This window comes from Apium graveolens, chromosome 5 (assembly GCF_009905375.1).
Source record: "Apium graveolens cultivar Ventura chromosome 5, ASM990537v1, whole genome shotgun sequence".
Taxonomy (NCBI): domain Eukaryota; kingdom Viridiplantae; phylum Streptophyta; class Magnoliopsida; order Apiales; family Apiaceae; genus Apium; species Apium graveolens.
This window is the reverse complement of record NC_133651.1, coordinates 231,462,080-231,481,068: the sequence shown is the minus strand read 5'-3', so window position 1 is coordinate 231,481,068 and position 18,989 is coordinate 231,462,080.

The following is an 18,989-nucleotide window of genomic DNA, read 5'->3' as shown; positions in this document are numbered from 1 at the left end:
ATAAGCCACGTGGAAAAAAGTGACACGTGGATGTGGATAGTAAGGGATGTCGCGTGGGAAGCAAGTGCGTGACGCGAGAAAATGTGATATGAGTCATGTCACAAAGGCCATTTTGTTGGATTCACTAATTTGCATGGCACGCGAGAAGTGTTTAGAGAGATTTGTATAAATGTGGACTCGTTAGTGTGGTGAGTAAGATTCCACAACATTAAAGATTGTGTTGTAGCTCAGATCTTTTCAATCTTTTACCAAAGGCGTGGATGATTGACCTATTTTCGGTTTATTTAATTTAAATTAAAAAAATAATGAATTCTATAAATCTTTCTATATCTATCATCTATACTATATTATAATAGACGAAATATTAACAAATTGGTAATCGGTCGGTCAGTAATTGCTGAAATTACTTAATTACCCTTACTTATTTATTCCAATTCTAATTATTGGGTCGATCAATTCTAATTTTAATTGATATTGAAGTCAACTTCCTCTATTATTTTACCAATTTCAATTATATTTTATATCGAACTCATTATAATTTATATTAAATTCAACTTATTCTAACAATTTATATTTTAATTCATATCGAGTTCTATATTATTCTAATTTGTTACTTCGGGCTAAATTAAATTTAAGAAAATAAATATAATTATTAAGATTTAGTTGATATATCATCTGAATCGGGTTAAGATAAAATAATAATACTATCAATACTCCTAAAAAAATTATACAAATGAACTTGGATAAACAAAATAATATATTTTATTTATCCATGATAATAAAATACATTATACAATTGATTCACTAAAATATAAATACAGTTCGACCAACAAAAATAAATCATATATACTAATTCTTCAGTCTAAATCAAAATTATCTTATTGATCCACACTTAAAAAAATAAAATAAAACTAAAAATAATTAGTTTGATTTGGTCGATGTATTGGGTATCGGGCTAAAATAAAATAATATAAACCACTGATCCGAGATAAATTAAATTAATATTATATTAAGTATAATTCGTATCCTATTGATGTGAACTTAAAGATCAGACTTTACTTAAAACATAAATATTATTTTTTTAAAAATACACATATAATTATTAATAAAACTATATCGTTCAATCAGTAATATTGTCTTTTTTCAAATATCTTTTATAGAATTATAGTTAATCGATTAAGTAATCACTATGCTAAAATAATATTTTTTTAAGGTCCAAACATAATGGAGACATTATAATTTTATTCTTAATAAAATAATAATTTTGTTGTAATAACATTTTTCTCCTTATCAATGCTATCACTTTAAATAAGTTTAAATGTTATAAAAAAGTATGAACATATACGTCTACTAATATTATTATTATTATGAAGTTATATCATTTAAAATTTAAAATGAACAAAGTTCAAAATTGAATTCATATTTTTTTTAAAATTATGTAATATTAAAGAAAATCTGTGTGATCCGTGCATCGCACGGGTTTTAAACTAGTTATTATATAAAAGACAAAATATTAAAATATTTGGTACGATACCTGTTTTTAGGTACTCGCTGAATTTACATAATTATCCTTATTTACTTCTTAATTATTTTTGACATTACGAAGAATTCATATTAAACACTTTTCTAATCCTAAATTTTCATATCAGTATGCGATAATAGTGTTGTATTCACCTCAAATTATCTGACAATGTTTTATTCTTTCTACAGTCAGTTAGAGTCTATTTATTTCTAACAATCAAAAGACTTCGTACGACTTTAATTTTGAAATCGGTGTTTATTTCTCTAAATTAACTTAGTATATTACTTAGGGCCAAAATATAATTTAAGCCGTATAACATATCATCCATTCCTCACCAACAAAAGGGTATGTAATTTTATACATTCTTAACTAATTTTGTTAATTAAATGTCTGTTATTTATACTATCAAAATATAATTTGTTACTCGATGTAATGACCTTTAGATATAATAAAACAATTTATACTTTTATCCGGGCTAAAACAACATTAAACTATTAATTCGGGTAAAAAATAAAATTTAAAATAAGCTAAATATAATTTCTTTAATTTGATTCGTATAATGTACCTCAGATTAAGACAATATATAAATACTATTAATCCGGCCAAAAAAAATACCCATATTACCCTCATTTTAGGAGGATGCATGCCTAAAATATCCACCGACACGGTCCAAAATACCCGCAAAATACACACAGGGACTGTGTTTATTCACATTTTTGAACAATACGCATGTTACACATGCATATATAGTGTAATAAAAAACTGGATATGTTGAACTCACATTCAACATGCGTATTTCTTTTTTAAAAAAATTATAAAAAATATAAATTCGAAGCATGCATATTCCTTTAAAAATTGAAAAAAATAAAAATAACACCCATCTCCATGACACATGCATTACACAAATGTGTGTCTGGTGGTTATTTTGTTCCCTCTCTCCCGTAGTTAGGTATTTTAGGCCGTGGGAGGAGAAATGTGGATATTTTGGTATAACAATTACTTGAATTTGGATAAAAGAAAATAATATATACTATTTATCGATGTTGAAAAGATATTATATAATTGATCCAAACTGGAGAAAAATTAATATCAAAAAATAATTCGACAAATTAAAACAAAATCATAAATATTATTTATTTGGGCTAAAACCACATTATCGTATTTACCTGGAAATAAAAAATTAAAATTAAATTAAATAATAAGTTGAAATTGGTCAGTGTAACAGATCTTGTTAAAATAAAATAATGTAAATTATTGAGTCGGGATAAAACAAAATGGAAAACACAATAATATAAACTATTGAGTCTGGGATAAAACAAAATTAATATTTGGCTAGGTATAATTAGTATAGTATTGGTCGGTACTAAAACTTAACTTTTAATTAAAACATAAATTTGCTTTTTGTAAATACACATGGAAACATTAATAAAAATGTATCATTCAATCAGTAATAACATATTTTTCAAATAACTTTTACTAAAAAAAATCGCAAACATATACGTGTATTAATGTATTTATCATGAAATCGTATCATATCAAAATTTTAAATTAATAAAGTTAAGAATTAAATTTAAATTATTTTTCTAAAAAAAATTATATAATATTTAAAATAATTCCATGCATCCCACGGGTTTTAAACTAATTATTATATTAAACACGAAACACTAAAAGTTTGGTTGATAGTCGGTATGGTACCTTATATATCTACTTAATTACCCTTACTCAATTTTATTTAACTTTATTTTTAATATTCTATATTATAACTCCTTTAATAATTAAACTAAGTTCTAAAAAATTTAAGAAAAAGATATCAAAATATGTGATTATCTCTTCACTCTTAAAACAATACTTTTATTCATTTTCATACACTTTATGTTTCAAAATTTACAAAAATTAGTAAAATTTTATTCATTTTTCTTTATCCTTTTTTCGTTGACTTAAACTTTTTCTTAATATCTCTGACCAAATGATTTATATATTTTATCAATATTACAATTTTAATCAATATATAAAACCAACTCTATATAAATTAAAGCATTAAAATGTTTTTAAATTTACCTGGTATTACTGGGAAAAATATTGAATTCACCCCTGTAATAGTAATTCACAAAATAATTAAATCTTTGTTAAAGGATATTTGTGTATATTTAATTGTGGAATTATATAAATCCAGATAATTTAATATTATAACTAAAAAATCAATACTTAGTTTTTAAAATTCCCATCATATATTGTCTGAATATGAGTAATTTTATTTTAGTAATCCTTTGATTAAAGTCCAGTATGTTGACCTTGACCTATAAGGGCTATAAACACCAGAATAAACGTAGAATTCTTAATTTATTAATCCGTAGTATCAGCATCCAGCGGGGTGCCTGGAAATTGATTAGAAAAATAATCTACGAGGAGTTTAATGATGAACAGAAAGGAGAACATGCCATTGGCCCGCTGCAAAAGCAGCCTTTATAATGGATGGTTAGCGCACTAATACTACGCAAGTAATCCAGATTCGGTCTTTCTAATGTGTGCCCAATTACACACAATAAGCAGTAACTCTCATGAGTTTAGTATATTTTGATTGGTGAAGTTGTTGTAAATACAGGGGATCCATCAATATTTATAATTAGAGGATCAATCAAAATGCATCAAACTGATGAAAGTTAATGTTTATTGTGTGCCCATATTAGAAAACCCGATCAAGATTTACTCTTGATTGTGTTTGTGTACAGTCTCACATCAACTAATTATAGTCTATAATTAGTGGCGTGTGGGGAGCTTCTGATTTCCACGCATTCATCAATAATAGTACTACTATTTAGCACTTTAAACCCCCCGCGACAAGGATCAGTGGATCCGCCATTACATATTTTATTATGGAATGGTGCTCACTTAAAACTCCACTCTTCTTATTAAATAATCTAAACTAATTACCCACTGCAACTTTGTTTAGGTGAAGAATATTTTTGACGCATCGGATGTTGAATAAGGTGTGGCTTATATCAAATACGCTATTGTACATATTAGGATATGAAGATCCTACGTATATAGATGCTCTAAGTTTTTTTTTTGAAACTAGATGCTCTAAGTTGTTAATTATCAACTAGGGGAGGTTTGAAATAAAAGGCGCTCTCCCCCAACATACATTCATAGATTTAAGTTGGCTCCAAATGCTATCCACGCACATCAAATGTTTCTAACAATTGCTTTTAGTCGATTTTTTATGTACATGGAATCGTGATTTTTGTTAAAATATTATTATAAGATGTTGACGGAGGAATTTGGTAGTAATAAAGTTCGAGGTTCGTAGCCGAAAACAAGATATGTGACGACGGTTCTTCGTCGGAAAGCGTGAACAGTTATCGTCAGATTTTATGAACAGTGTTTGATGTTTGTGATTATTGGTGGCTGAGATTGCTCAGGGTTAGTGGTAACTCTTTTGCGCTCTCGCTTCTGACCCCTTACAATTTGCCTACGTATCCCTATTTATAGGGAATCAAGCCAACGTAGTTCTTGGGGAACAAAAAATCAAATGGGCTTAGATCTCTTGTCCCGAGACCCAGTAGGAAACCTACTAGAACCGTCTTCTACTAGCTTTAGGAATGCCTACCGATGAGGCCCAACCACAAAGTCCTAAGGCTCGTCCGCGGCTTCGAAAATTCACGGATAAGGCATCTCTCTGGCCAAGGATAACTCTCCGTTACCAGCTGTTTCTCTAATATGTGGACGCAGGCATAGCCGTGGCTGACCCCAAATGTTGGACGCATCCTTGTCCCCCGGATAAGGAGCCCCTACCAGATTGCAGGACAAGTGATCCCAAGCTTTTGGGTGTAAAGTGCAGGATACTCCGAAGTTTCCTAACGAGGACACCCGTTGACTACAGAGACAGAGCTCCCAAAGCACACACCAAAATTTACCCCACATCCCCAATGGGGAGACCCATTGACTATAGGAGGAGGACTTCTGTCTAGGCATACCCCTGGAGGTCTCTGACCACGGACACCGCCTTCCCGTGGTTGTATTACAGGAAGGAGTTCTTCAATAGAGTAGTTGCAGCAACTAGGTTAGTAATAATAGCCTCATTCTTCCTTGAATCATCCAAAAAATCTGTCAAAGTATCCATGCTGAAATCCCATCCAAGCCATCTCTTCTACTTAGGGCGCGCCCTAGTATCTTCCACAGGCGAGGGACTTGTTCAGATAATTACTCAAAGTCTCTTTCAGCACCTTCAGACGCATTTAACCAACAATCCTTCATAAACATAGGGCGCGCCTTCCCTTATTCAAATGGAGCGCCTATTCCCTTTAAAGAAAGGAAACTCACGCCTTATCTTCTCCTTAATTTTAGGCATACATATCTCAATAATTTTGACCACTCTATCTGATTTTAACTCGAATAATGTTTATACCAATTTTTGGGCATAACAACTACCCCCCAAATTCCAAATGCTATTGAAAATGGGATTATGATTTTTTTTACTCTTTTTTATCAAAATTTGTATAAACTCATGTATTATCAATATTATCTTACAGGGCACGCCTTCAACATGGCACACATTGGAACACATCACTTTATTTTTATTCAAATTCGAATCACTGTGATAATCAAAGAGGGCGCGCCTTAAAGAGGGCGCGTCCTTTGAATTCCAAACGGTTTAAACACAGTTCCCCTTCTTTCTCGAAAATCGTGATCGACGTGATTGATGTGATTGACATTTATTATACGTCATTATTAGCTATAAATACAAGTCACAATCATCATTTTTACTTTTCACTTTACTCTATCTTCTTTTTTACTTACCCTTTCTCTGAAACTCACGACACCAACAGGGTTTAGCTTGCTCGGAATCGGCTTTTCCTTCATCATTTCCCTAACCTTTTCCAGCCAACCTCTCCATCAAATAAAAAGGTACAAGATATATCTTTTCTTTTCATATTTTATTGAGTAGATTATTTGAAATGTTGACATGACTATTTATCTTCTTGAATATATGTGTTCTTGATATATATATGTATATATATATTTGTATATGTATATACGTATGTATTCTGAATCGGTAGTTTAGATCCGCAATCTTTGGATTTTGAATTTCTAATTCATGTTTTTATTATATCAACCGTTACTCTAAGAAACACCCAGAAAATACCAATTTCAATTTTCAAATCCCCCTTTTGTCTCCTTAGATTCAGGAAACACCCGAAACATATCTTTTTGGGAGTAAATGTTTTTTATAATAGAAGCACTGTCTCTGTCGCTCCGTCCTAGCTTAGGGCGCGCCTTTAAAGATATCCGTGATGGATGTTTTTAGTCTTAGATTAAACATATATAATTGGGCGCGCCATCTTCTCAATGCGCACCTTCTACTTATTGCCATTCTCTTTCATATTTTCTTCTTTTTGGACGCGCCCTCAACAACTTTTTCCTTTTATTTTGACAGCTGGCAGACGAGGGTGCGTCTTCTCCCTTTCATCCTTTCAATGAATTTCTCTCAAACCTTGGGATAGATTCTCCTCCCCATACTTACTTCAAACCTCAATCTCCAAACGCTCACCATACTCTCGAATTCTTACACCGAGTGGCGCACCTTGTTCAAGAATCTAAGGAAGGCAAACTAATGGCAGATTCTTCAAACAACTCTTCTTTAGACAATCTCCCTTTGGCTCAGAGAAAGGGAAAAAAGAAACTAATCTCAAAGGAAAAGTCACCACTTTCATAGACGATGATTAATGATTGGCTAGAAGAACTGAATGCAGATAGATATAGAGGCATAGAGATAGGAGTTAACGTGGGAGCTGGACCATCCAAGGTCTCTTACAGAGCAATCTCTCCAAGCTTATCCCCACAAAAACCTCAGGGCGCGCCTGCTTCCCCTAACTCTAAGGGCGCTTCCGAAGAAAATTCCCCACCTTTATGCGATGAGACCAACTTTTTTGATGAAGACACCCTCTAATTCTCTAATTTTCTTGCACATTCTCCTGTTCCCTTTGAGCATTGGGAGATTTCTGATAGTGAAGTAGACCTCGACTGGAGCAAGTATGAAGTATGTTCTGAGGCCGTGAAAAAATGATTTAGAAAAGAGCAGGGGAAATTATTCTGTGTGAGACTTTCATTTAATTGCTCAGATGAACAACTCGAGTGGCTAATGAATTTCTGTTGGGTCTTATTGTGTTTGTAGAAGGGGGGTTGAATACAAACTATACCGAATAATCGAATTTAGTGCGGAATAAAAATGTGAAACAAAATTCAAGTTAAATAAAAATATTATTAAACTTGAAAGGTGTTACAACAACGGTATCGATTACAAGGGATTAATCTCAAATTAATTATCACCAATCTAGAATAAATTCGACATGAACTTTTTCTATTTTTGTAATAAAAAGAATCAAATGATAAACGCAGTTTGAGATTAAGTTCTAGGGATTTTGATCCGCTAGATAGTTACACAAGAACAAGAGAATGATTTCTAGTTGTTTGGATTTAACTTTAAAACTAGAAATGATGATCTTGAAGTTTGCAGATGAAAATGAAATATTTGTGCGGCTGCTTTTCCTTCTGTGTTCTTGGTTGATTTTTTTGGATGATCAATGACTTCTGCTGCTTTTCTTCTTTTATAATTCATTCAACAGACCTACTTGAACTGGCAAGACAATCTGTTAATTGGCATGACAATCGGCAAGATAATCCATTGAGCTAGCAAGACAATCTGTTGAACCACCATGACTTTCGGTGAGATACATGAATGAACTAGCAAGACTATCAAAATGAACTGGTAAGACAATCCTCCTCCAGTATAACTTTCGGTGAGACTATTGAAAATGGCCTGGCATGACAATCGGTATGACAATCCAGATTGTCATGCCAGTTCAATCTCAATTGTCTTACTGAGTTAAAACTGATTTTAATCCAATTATAATTCTGAAAATTCTTAATATTAATTCAGAATTAATTATTCAATTAATTCAAATAATCAATAAATTAATCTTTGTAGATTTAATTTATTTTCTTAATTATTATATGACTTAATTAATTAATAGAGAATTAATACTACTCTTGAACATCAACCATTCTTCTGAAAATCTTCTGAAAATTACTGTCAATTATGAATCAATTCCACCACTTCAATGTTGACACTCGATGTACTATCTGGTTCATGAGTGACTAACTTTCGTGACATTTCTTCATGTCTTGACTTTGATAACTTGATTTTCTTCAGATTAAATCTCTGTAATTATCTGATACCCTGACAAGATCTCTGTCACTTGATTTAATCCACAATCTTGATTTATATCACTGAGGCTTGATCAATTTATTGAACTTCTTCCAGTGAAGAAATTCCTCAAGTCTGTAGATGAACATTGTTTCTGAATCCTTTGACATATGTTACTTTGCGAGATCTCTTTGACGGTAGATCCACTATTTACTTGTTATATTCTTATTTGAGTTGAGTTAAATCCCCGAATAAACAAATAGGCTATGACATATGCCTTTCAATCTCCCCTATTTGTTTGTTAGACAATAACAACAAATATCTAGAGGATAACTCAACTAACAAATAAGAAAAATATATAAACAGAAATGCAAAGTAAATAGCAAAAAAGTTTTGAATAATATTTAACATTTTCCAGATTCCAAATAGATGTTCCTCTAGACTGAACATATCTTCAAGTAGTTTCATCTTCTTTTGTACAACCACATTTCCTGTTGAGAAGCGCATATCTCTCTTGCTTCTCCCCCTATGAGAATCAACTGCTTAAAAAAGATCACCTTCATTTACCACATCTCCCGTACAATAGGATCCGCAGATAAAAACCAATGGTACTTCCTTTTGGAAAACAACTTCTTCCCTTACTAGAAAATCACCTTGTGTTTACCACCTCTCCCGTACAATAGGATCCGTAGTTACAAACAACATGGTGTGGTGTAGTGTACATATGTAGGATCTTTTTCTTCCTCCCTGCTATTTCTCCCCCTTAGTTGAGGAATCCTCCAAACTATTACTTAAGCTTTTATCTCCCCCTTAGAGAAGGAATGTATGCCGTTGTCTGAAGGAGTTCTCATATTTCACTTGGTTGGAAAAGAAATAACAAGTAGTTTCTCTTTCTTCCTCACTGTGAGTGTGTGATTCTGTTTAGTGTACCTCACATGTGTTTCACTCTTCTCACCACTCGTGTTTACACTCATTCTCACAAGTGTATCACTCCTCTCATAGATCCAACATTCAGCTATACCTGCAAGGAAAATCACCTTAGCCATCCTTAAGGAGGTCACAGGTGGTGCAATGGGAGTTCAAAAATCCCCATCCTCGTTAGACTCGTCAGATGAATCTGAGTCATAATCTAAAAGTTGATAGTTTCCCTTTTAGGGTTCCAGATTTAAATTCTGGGAAGGTAAACAATGATCCAAAGAATTTAGCATAAAGATCAAAGTTCCCTTCTAATATCTTTGAAGACATTTCCTTGTGACTCATCAGGTAATATCTGAATCATTGTCAATAAGTGCCGATCTGCGCCTATGTCAGATCCACTATCCGCAGATGCATCCAAGGGATTTAAGCCTGGGGAGGTAGACACTAACCACTGGCATATGGCTTTTGGATCAGTATCCTCTCCTAACACCTGTAAAGGTAATTGGTCCATTAAAGAACCTTGAACAATCGAATCTGACCTTAAAATGGTCAAAACTCTTGTTTTCGTCAACTCATCCTTTGTGTGTGTAACCTTTCCTTATGCATCAAGAATTGTTTATGTTTGAAGTTGTGACACTACATCGGATACTCTGGCCGACAGGCAAATTTCAATAGATGCACCCTATTGAGAGAATGAATCTAGTAACTGTTTTTGTGCATTTGCAGCCATTACATCTTTTTGAGAAGATGTATGGGAGCTAGCAGTTGTCTCAGTTTAAATACTACTCATCTATGTAGGTTACGGAGCTGCTGGGTTGACTTCAGAACCTTTCTTATGTGGTGCACTAAGGCACTATCCCCCTCACGCTCACTCATACTTCATTTTAGTGGTAAGAGAGTATTGGTTGGTTTCGTTTCTGTGTTTGTCTTTACAGTCTGAGATAGATGTTGTGGGTTTTCAACCTCATGACTGTCAATGAAAGAAAGCCACTGGAGACTGAACCTGTATCACTGAACATATGGCACTATAGAGATAAAATGTACTTAAGATCTATAATGAATGAAAATTATACATTTAATCTTTTGAGAGAAATGATGTACAATAGTGATTTCAAAAGATTTTACATGAAATAAGAAATCACTAATGTTGAAAGAAGTTTGAGTTCAATGATAACATTACCAGCTTGCAAACAACCATATCCCTCAGTTAAACCTTTGCTGTTATCTCCAAAGGTAACCAGTGGGCCAGCTTTCTCAACCACATTTGATAGCAGGGCTCTATCTCCGGTATATGTCTTGACGATCCACTGTCAAGAATCCACACTACCGGTTCCACCTGTTTACTGCCCTGCACTACAAATGGATTAGACCTTCTTCGGAACCCAAACTTGGTTGGGTCTGGCATACTTGCAGAATTGGCCTTTGTCAGGCAAAACAACATTCTTAATTTTCATGTACTCAACTTTCTCAATGACTGGACATTTTACCTTGTAAACAGCCTTAACAAATTTCTGTTTAGGCTTAGGCACAAATGTCTCCTTTTTAGCCTTAGAATGACTAGCAGTCTTAGACCTATCATGCTTTCTATTATTCACATGCTGACGAGGAGTAGTCTTATCACTAGAAACATGCTTACCATTAAAATAAGCATACATTAAATTGAAAGCACAAGACATACAATTAGCAACACCACATGCTTTATGAGATGGATTAACAACAGGCAAAATATGTATGGTAGACATGGCAGTTTTGTTATCCAACTCATGTGTGTCTGAGTTAATCTCAGTTGCTTTCACAACTTTGACTGGGACTTTCGACACACTTGGCTTGGAAACAACCTTCTCATTAACATGATCTTTAGCACGTATTTCTTCTTGAATAATAGAGGAGGTCGCATCAATTGGTTCAACAATTGATGCTTTATAGAGGGGTTTATCAACACCCTTAAGCACATGTGATACTTCCCTACCTTTAGCACAGACATGAGGAGGGGAGTTTATGCCTTATTCTCCAATAGCAGCATTGTAATCATAACCTATTCCAGATGTTTGATTAACAGCTTGTTTACTGTAGAACTCTTTAGCATTCGAACAAGAATTGAAGTAGGTTTTAACCTTAGTCTCAAGACCGGTGATCTTGTCTTTGAGAATAGTTTCGATTTGTCTATAACAGTTAACTCTATTCTCTAGAAAAGATACTTGTTCTTTTAACTTGTCTTGATTAATGTGCACAAGTCTTAATTCATTGACCTCTTTCTCAAGGTCTTTGATCTTGACTTAACAGTTCATTATCACGACGAGCACAATCTAAGGAACCTCCTAGATAATAAACTAATTCAGCATCAGTAAATTTTACCTCTTTTCTTGATGATGAAGCTTTTCCATCAATAGCCATAAGAGCAAGATTCCCTTCTTCTTCATCTTCACTATCATTATCATCCCAGCTTCTTTCCTTTGCTAGATAAGCCCTTTCAGAGTTACTCTTCTGATTTGAATCATGAGAGTTCTTCCTTACTTGCTTTGGCTTCCCGCATTCTGTGGCAAAGTGTCCTAACTCATTGCAGTTATAGCATCTAATGGTGCTCCGATCAACCATCCCTATTTTGTATCCACCACTACTGGTATTAGAGGATGAAGATCCACCTGTCTGGAATCTGTTGTAGTTGGACTTGTACTTGAACTTGGAATTTCTCTTGAATCTGACATTGGAGAATCTCTTGACAATTTGGGCCATTGACTCATCTTCCAATTGCTCCAGCTCTTCCAAGTAGTAAAAATCATCACTGGATTGATTTGTAGTAGGAGGATCATATTCTGCTACTAATACATTTTCCTCAGCCTTGGAATACCATACCATTCTCTCTAACTGTTAAGATTGTTGTTGTTGTTGACCTTCAGCTACTAGAGCAGTAGATATGCTGACCACTCTATCTTTCCCGTAGACTTCCTTCTGCTGAATCTGCTCCAACTCAAAGGTTTTTAACACACCATAGAGTCTATCCAAAGAAATCTCACTCAGATCTCTAGCTTCTCTTATGGCAGTGATTCTATGTTCAAGATGAGTTGGCAGTGTTAAAAGGAACTTTTTGTTGATCTCTCTGATTGAATAATATTTTCCATTTATGTTCAGGTTGTTGATCAATGCATTGTACCTCTCAAACACTTCAGTAATTCCTTCTCTGGATTGGATTTAAATGTTCATACTCAGAGGTTAGGATCTCTAACTTGTTCTCCCTAACTTCCTCTGTGGCTTCATTAATCACCTCAATAGTTTCCCACATGTGTTTGGAATTTTTACAGTTCATCACATGTCTGTTCATCAAGGGATCAAGGGAATCAACTAAAATTAATTGAAGGCTGGTATCCAAAGAGGCTTCTTCTTTTTCAGCAGGAGAAAAATCCTCACGCTCTTTTGTATAGGTTCTAGCCTTGGTAATTACAACATCATCTTCTATCACCTCTGGTTCAATAACCATCGGAATTTTTGGACCCTTCTTTAACAAGTTCAGATATTTGGGATTTGCAACTTGTAAAAACAAGAGCATCTTCTTCTTCCACATAATATAATTTTCTTTATCAAATAGTGGAATTTTAACAGTTCCAACTTTTTGTGAAGTCATTATGAATTTTTGAATAAATAAAAATTCAAGGAGTTGAAAATCACAAAAGTCTAGGATCTTGATTTGTTCGTTAATCAGAAGGCTCTGATACCAATTGTTGGGTCCCAATGTGTTTGTAGAAGGGGGGGTTGAATACAAACTATACCGAATAATCGAATTTAGTGCAGAATAAAAATGTGAAACAAAATTCAAGTTAAATAAAAATATTATTAAACTTGAAAGGTGTTACAACAACAATATCGATTACAAGGGATTAATCTCAAATTAATTATCACAAATATAGAATAAATTCGACATGAACTTTTTCTATTTTTGCAATAAAAAGAATCAAATGCTAAACGCAATTTGAGATTAAGTTCTAGGGATTTTGATCCGCTAGATAGTTACAGAAGAACAAGAGAATGATTTCTAGTTGTTTGGATTTAACTTTAAAACTAGAAATGACGATCTTGAAGTTTGCAGATGAAAATGAAATATTTGTGCGGCTGCTTTTCCTTCTGTGTTCTTGGTTGATTTTTTTGGATGATCAATGACTTCTGCTGCTTTTCTTCTTTTATAATTCATTCAACAGACCTACTTGAACTGGCAAGACAATCTGTTAATTGGCATGACAATCGGCAAGACAATCCATTGAGCTAGCAAGACAATCTGTTGAACCACCATGACTTTCGGTGAGACAATTGAATGAACTAGCAAGACTATCAAAATGAACTGACAAGACAATCCTCCTTCCAGTATAACTTTCGGTGAGACTATTGAAAATGGCCTGGCATGACAATCGGTATGACAATCCAGATTGTCATGCCAGTTCAATCTCAATTGTCTTACTGAGTTAAAACTGATTTTAATCCAATTATAATTCTGAAAATTCTTAATATTAATTCAGAATTAATTAATCAATTAATTCAATTAATCAATAAATTAATCTTTGTAGATTTAATTTATTTTCTTAATTAAATTATATGACTTAATTAATTAATAGAGAATTAATACTACTCTTGAACATCAACCATTCTTCTGAAAATCTTCTGAAAATCACTGTCAATTATGAATCAATTCCACCACTTCAATGTTGACACTCGATGTACTGTCTGGTTCATGAGTGACTAACTTTCGTGACGTTTTTTCATGTCTTGACTTTGATAACTTGATTTTCTTCAGATTAAATCCCTGTAATTATCTGATACCCTGACAAGATCTCTGTCACTTGATTAAATCCACAATCTTGATTTATATCACTGAGGCTTGATCAATTTATTGAACTTCTTCCAGTGAAGTAATTCCTCAAGTCTGTAGATGAACATTGTTTCTGAATCCTTTGACAGATGTTACTTTGTGAGATCTCTTTGACGGTAGATCCACTATTTACTTGTTACATTCTTATTTGAGTTGAGTTAAATCCCCGAATAAACAAATAGGCTATGACATATGCCTTTCAATTTCTACGATATGGAGGGTATATGGGCACACCCTCTCAGTATGATGCGTCCCCATATCTTCAACTATGACAAGAACTTTAGAATCCCCAGAATGGTCACAAGTCTGAAGCTGGTATTCTTAGGTGTGGGCGCGCCTCTCCATCCTTATCTGAGGGATGTGATTGAGTTATATGATCTAGCGCTCCTTCAATTATCCCCAATAGCTATAAGCTTGTCTTGGCCCTGTACATTATATACATGGATCTAGGGTTTCCTTCACCCACCATGGAAGAAGTCAGCCATTTCTTCAGTCTCAGAAAATCTGATCATGGCTACTATTATTTGGTGGTGGATAAATAACATAATAAGAAAAGCTTTTCATCTGGGAAGGTCAGTCATGAGAAAGGGTGGAAGGAGAACTTTTTCCATTTGTATGACGTCCCTAGAATCAGAATACTGTTCAATTGAGAACCAAGTAAGGGCGCGCCTTACTTATTTCTTTCTATTTTCAAATTTTTCTTATTCTCATGCTATTTCTTCCTCCTGCATCAGACAAGCCTTCTGTGCAAGAGCTTGAGGGAGCGCCCAAATCTCGGGCAGAAGTTATACTCAAGATTATTGCAGAGAGATGGAACTTAAATATGCTTATTATAGAGTCCAACTTAATGCAAGTCGGCATACTGTCTAACCTCGTTGAGACTAAATGTAAGTATACAGAGTTTAGGAAAGGCGTCCCCATTGCTCGTGTTATAGAAGTTGACAGTGATGAAGAGGAGGGTGAAGAAGATGAGGAGGACAATACTACTCAGAATGATCCTCCTTTAGGTTTCAATATGATAGTACTTGTTGGGGCGCGCCTTCCCTTTAGGACACGCCCTCTTTGTATTTTATTTGTTGTGGTCTTAAACCTTTATTTATCCAAATACTACTTGTTGCATTTTATTCATCTATCTGCTTGTTCTGCATATCATTAAGTAAGTGTGCATCATAGAAGTGTATTGTTACTTCCTTAATAGTCACTTTATCTTGGATGGGCGCATCCCATACTTTAGGTGTGCCTCTTTACTGTGTTTACTAATACAGTAAATTATAGAAGGGGGGTTAAATGTAATTCTGGCTTCTTTTTCAATTTTAAGAACAGTTCTGCTATAAATATATAACTGTGTTTGATTCAGAATTGGTGCGGAATGAAAGTAGTAAAGAAAATAAATCACAAAGTAATCAAATACAAGTGTTTAAAAACTTTCTGGTGGATTAAAATTTTCCACCAGAGATATATATTAAGTAGATAACTTTGTGTTACAATGTTGTACACAGCTGCTTACAAGTTAAACTACAAGAACATAGATATTCTTTACAGATTTTGCCTTATCTATTTCTCTGGTCATTGCTGTAACGACCGAGAAATTACGTTTGTATTATATTATAATAATGATAAATTATATGTATTATTATGTGATTAAATGTGTTAAGTCATTAAACCCTAACTGCTATGTGTTATGTGTTGGCTATTTTGATCCAAACGTGTTTTGGATATTTATTGAGCATTTTATCGTCAGTTATATATTTTATATCAAAACCCGTACAGCTCAAAACTATGTTTTAAAAGCCCGTATTTCAAACAAAATCATTGGCCCTATTTTATTTAAAATACCCTATACCATATCGCTATTCTGAACCCCTAGACGTTTTGCAAATTGACCTTTTTCGCGAAAAACGCCTTTTCGGACCCCTTCGGGGACCAAAAACCCCACAAAAATTTCATTTTTATTTTTATATGATCATGAAATTATCATATATCATTTTTCTTTGTATTTTTGTAATATTCACAATTTTTGGGAATTTTTAGCATTTATTTTGTAATTATTGGATATTTAAAAATTCAATATTAATACCCAAAAATTATAAAAATTGGGGCCAAATATTTTTATTAGGAGTGTAATTAGACCCTTAATTTTACTTAGGGGTATTATTTTCATAAATATAAAAACCTGATTTACTATTAATTAAATCAGTTAATTATAATTAAAAATCAGAAAAATAAAAAGAAAATTAGAAAGGGAATTAGGGTTAGGGTTTGTGAAGAACAGAGCAGGAGGATCAAAGCTGATTTTCATCCTGATTCCGGAGTCCAAATCGAGCGTGTGAGTACTCGTTTTGAAGCTTATGATCTGTAGTTTTCGATTATGTAATTGTTTTTTATGTTTGATTGATTGAATTGAAATTTGTATTTTCGGGTTTAATTTCTTGAATTCGGGTTTGCAGTTCTGTTAATTGTTTGATGATTCTGTTAGCATAGACGTTTAGATCGTCGGATAGGGAATCGAGTGTTTGCGCCTCGCCGAAAACCGTCGCTGGATTCTGGGACGGTGACGGCTGTTCTTCGTGACCCGATAACCCGAGGTCGACCCGGTTTGCAACCCGGAAACGACCCGGGTTTGATCCTTCAGAACCCAAACTCTGTTCTGATTTTGTGTTTTTGAGTAATTAATTAATTATTTATATTTTAGTAATTAAAATCAGTTTTTAATAATTCTAAAAATTAATTAAAAATTAGTTTTAAATTCTGAAAAATAGTATTATTAATTTCTAAATTATTTTATTAAATTATAAATTCAAATTTATTTATTTAATTAATTATTTATATAATTATTTATTAATTATCTAATTAATTAATAATTGGGTAATTAATTAATAATTAGGTAATTAATTAATAAATAAGAATTAGAAATAATTAAGTGATATGATTAATAATCTAATAATTAGTTAATAATGCGAATAGTAATTCGATAATTAGAATTAGTATTCGAGCGATAGTTATTCGAATAATATTGCGGTAATTATTTATAGCGTATAATTAAATATCGGTAACTAATTGATTAGCGAATCGTATGAGTTTCAATAATAATATAATAGTTCGATAATTATGCGAGAATTACGAGTAGCTCGTAGTTATACGAGTGATTAATCGTTAAGTTGGTTTATAATTCGAGTAATTCATAGTTATTCGATAAGTAGCGTATCGGTTAATTAAATCGATTGATTATTTGTAAATAATCGATTTGATCGAATAAGTAATAATAATTTATAATAAATAATAATAATTCCTAATAATTAGGGATTAATTATTTTAAAATATAATAATTATTAATTAATTATTTAAAAATATAATTAAGGATTGTTTAATTATAATTAATTATTTATAAATTAATTATTAATTAATTAAATCTTGTTTAATTCATAATAATTCAACCGTTATTCCGATTTGAGCGAAACGAAGACCCCTAGACTAAGAAAAATGAGACGAATTCAATAAAAATAGTTGTAAGTTATAATTTCTTCCGAAAAAGAGTGGTTTGGTGATAATTAACAGTTCGAAGGTCCTAATAGGGGTATAATTGGGTCGAATAAATCTCGAAAAATTATAACAAAATCATATAAGGCTAGTTAATGCAGGTATGAGTCTAGAATCGATTCTAAAAATAATTATAAGTCTAAAAAAATTGATTATGTGCTTTATGTGCTACGTGCTTTACGTGATTATATGAATATATATGCTGTATAAATGTATGTGTATATATGCGAGTCAGATAGAAACGCATGGGTAGACTGATAAGGTTGCGTGATATCAATTCAAGATACACGTATATAGTAAGTTATCTAAACATCTATCTTTCCATGATTGGTCCAGTGTTAGCAAGGCAGAGCAAGCTAGGATCAGAAGACGGTGAGTTGAACCAGATTAAGTACGCGCAAAGCAAGTTTTTCTCCTATTCTAAATTCAGAATAGTGATTTATATTTCCTTTTATCATATCAGTTACCTTTGATAATCATTGTTCATATACACCGTTACCCATTTATTAATGCTTGTTTCAATTTCATTTCAATTCTTGATTCACCCAATTTATTGAATTCCCTATTCATATTTCAATTCTTTTACCCTTGTTACATATACTCTGGTATATCCTGGTGTTGGGATATATCAAAAGCATTCCGATTGTTCCGGATGCTAAGCCTTGGACTGGATGGTTACTATACGGGTTGGGTTTTACCCAGATCATTATTTAATAGGCCATAGTTGCCTGAGTACTCTTTATGTTGGTTGGGTCTATGCAGTTGGGTATAGATCCGCACTATATTCTGTCTGATCAGCAGGTTATAGTGCATATGTTGGTTCTTGTTTCCAGTCTTGTTAATTTGGTACTCGCCAGCATTGGCAAATTACTATCCTATACAGATTCAGATGGTTGTTTCAACCAGCAGCTTATTGGTTCACCTGTTTCTCTCTTATACTATATATATTGTTG